Source organism: Neomonachus schauinslandi, chromosome 2 (assembly GCF_002201575.2).
Source record: "Neomonachus schauinslandi chromosome 2, ASM220157v2, whole genome shotgun sequence".
NCBI lineage: Eukaryota > Metazoa > Chordata > Mammalia > Carnivora > Phocidae > Neomonachus > Neomonachus schauinslandi.
Window position 1 is genome coordinate 73,793,164 of NC_058404.1, and position 3,028 is coordinate 73,796,191.

The window sequence follows — 3,028 nt, forward strand, 5'->3', positions numbered from 1 at the left end:
CGCCCCCGCCCCGCCCCTGCCGCCGCCACCGCAGCTGCTGCAGCTCGGGCCCCGGGCGCGCCGCTCGCTCTGCGCGCGTGTGCGCCACAGATAGGGAGGGACGGAACGCGGCGGGGCGCGGGGGAACGTGGACAATGCGAACGCGGCGGCCCAGGACGCCCCGCCCGGGCGCGGACCCCACGGCTGCGGGCCCGCCCCTCAGCGCCCCGCCGCGTCCTTCCCAAATCGGCCGTCCCCGGGCACTGTCTGCGGGAGTGACGGGGTCGCTGAAGAGCTGTCGGGAGGGACGCCCAGGCCACTGTCGCCAAGTGCGATCTGAGGAACTTTCGGATGGTTTCCTCTTTCTTTGGGCACGCGGGCACAGTCGGGTTGTTACCCACGAGCGAGAGGGGCGGTGCCGGAGGCGGGGGGAGCGTGGAATCGCCCGGCCAGAGGCCTCAGACAGGATATTAGTGGAAATAATGCAGTGGTTGTCAGGAAACGCTAGTGCAGCCACATGGCTACTGCCAGTTGTGCAGCGAGGATATCCGGTGGCTGCAAAGTCTGTAATTTAGAATAAAAAGAGCTCTCCCAAGCCCCGAGAGGCTGACCTCAGCGAGGCGTGGCGGTGGCGTGCCCGGCAGCTTCCGTGGAGACAGTCCGGGTTGTGACAGGTGGGGAAGCCTCTTCCTAGGGCATTTATAGCTTCAGAGACCCTGCAGATACTCCCCGGAGGATTCATATTGCAAAGTTCAGCCAGCCTCTTCTGAAACATGGTTGAGGTCGAGGACGTGGTCAGTTGCCTGTTTCTAACATTAAGTGGATAATATACATAATACTTGAGAATGGATTTTCTAGCCCCACTATTTGATGCCTATAACCAAAGAGTACGTCTAATGCCTGAGATCTCTTTTAAGTTTAAGATCATGCCTTTGCCAACGATATCACGAAGGTTTATTCAGGAATCGCTTTGCAAAGCCTGGAAGTATTGTCAGGCATAAGATTTTTTTAACTAGTTTGCTGCTTCCAGAGCAGTTTGTATGAAATTCAGAGAATATGGGCAGTGTAGAAGAAAGCGGGGAAGTGACTGGGGCACACCTGTCTGCTTACATTGATCCTCTTATTTGTTTCTGGTGCCTTACAGTCTAGACCACTGAAAGCAGTGGTCAAATAGCAGGACAGATGCCAAAGAAGGACTAAATCAATCATGGATCCTCGCTCTCCCAAGGAAAAAGTCACTTTGCATTATCCAACTTCAACACCTCCAGTATTCACTCTGTTCCCTGCCTTTTCCCTGTGTTCCCTGCTGGCATCTTCCTTTCCATGGCAAGGATCTTCAGTCCCATTCTAATGTGTCCCTTTTTTTCTTCATTTCACTTCTCTAGGTTTGTATTTGCCCCTTGAGCTCTGAAGGTTCTCCCACTGTGTTAAGGGATCCTCTTCTGACAAAAAAATATTTGCATAGCCCCAGTAGACAGTAACTGCACCTTCAAAGTTTGTTTTTAAATGAAAGTTCTCTCATTGGCCTATTTATTTACAATATGTATTTTTAAGTCCTCTTACTACTTAGAAAGGAAAACAAGCAAACTTTGATGACCTAACAGGTTTTATGAAACAGGCTTAATAAAAAGTCACAGTATGAAACTTTTTTACTAATTTTTTTTCTTATTTTTAAACTATTTTACTTTTTTTTACTAAAAGTCTTGCCCACACTAGCTGGTATCACAGAATCCATGAAAGTGCCTTAAAAGATAGAGGAAAATTGCTGGGGACCATATGTAAAAAGAGCTCTGTTTTGTTCTCCTCCTGAAATCTTTTAAGGGCCAGCTTGATTTTCAGGTCGTGGTCTTGTGGACTTTCCAAAGTGGGTAATGTTATTTGACTGTTGTTCAAAAAGCCAGCAGCATGTATCTGCAGTACCATGGGGTTGGAGAGGGATACGGGATTACACAGCTGTCTTCTTAGATAAATCTGACCTACTTAGCCTCCTCTGGAGGTAGTTTTCATGCTGACTCATGAACAACAGGAAAGTTATGGCCCATTAAGTAGCATCCATGTTTTGAAGTAAACTTGTTCTCCAAAGAAGACTCCTTTGTCATTTATTCCATTATTTGCCTTTAGGTATAAATATGCAATTGTCACAGAATATTAGGGCTGGAAAAATTTTGGCTATTGAATAATAGCCCAAGTGCCTAATTTTATAGAAGGAGAAACTGAAGCCCAGACAGGCTGAGAAATATCCAAGTTGTAGTGGCAAAGTTGTGGAGAAGTACGTAGAGATAATGTTAATTGAAAAAAAAATTATTGTAAACATGAATTAACAATATGCAAATTATATACACAAAACTAAAGCATGGAAGAGGCACTAAGGAGATACCTTACTAGAGTTAATCAATTTTAAATTAGATTCACATAAGTTAAATTTTTTTAAAAAACACACATCTAGGGGTGTCTGGCTGGTTCAGTTGGAAGAGCAGACGACTCTTGATCTTGGGGTTCTGAGTTGGAGCCCCACGCTGGGTGTAGAGATTACTATAAAATTAAATAAATAAACTTCTCTCTCTCCCAAAATAAATAAATAAAACTATTTTAAAAAAAGAAAAAAGGGACACCCGGGTGGCTCAGTCAGTTAAGCATCTGACTCTTGGTTTTGGCTCAGGTGGTGATCTCAGGGTCATGAGATCAAGCCCCACATTGGACTCAGCGCTCAGTGTAGAGTCTACTTGAAGATTCTCTCCCTCTGTTCCTCCTTCTGTGCATGCGCTCTCTCTCTCTCAAAAATCTTTAAAAAAAAAACAAACTTAAAACACACACACCTAAAATTGACTAAATCTACACTTATTTTAAAATACATAAGATGTTGACCATGCTTTTGACTTACTTCACCCTGGTTTTTATTCTTAATGAATATAGATGAAAACCAAGCAAGTCTATAAATGTGAGTTACATCTCAACACATTCTACATAAAATGGACAGTGAAGTGTCAAGTCCATCTGTCTCTAGTCCAGAGAAGATTCAACACACCAGGTCACGTGGTGGTTGTGAAGA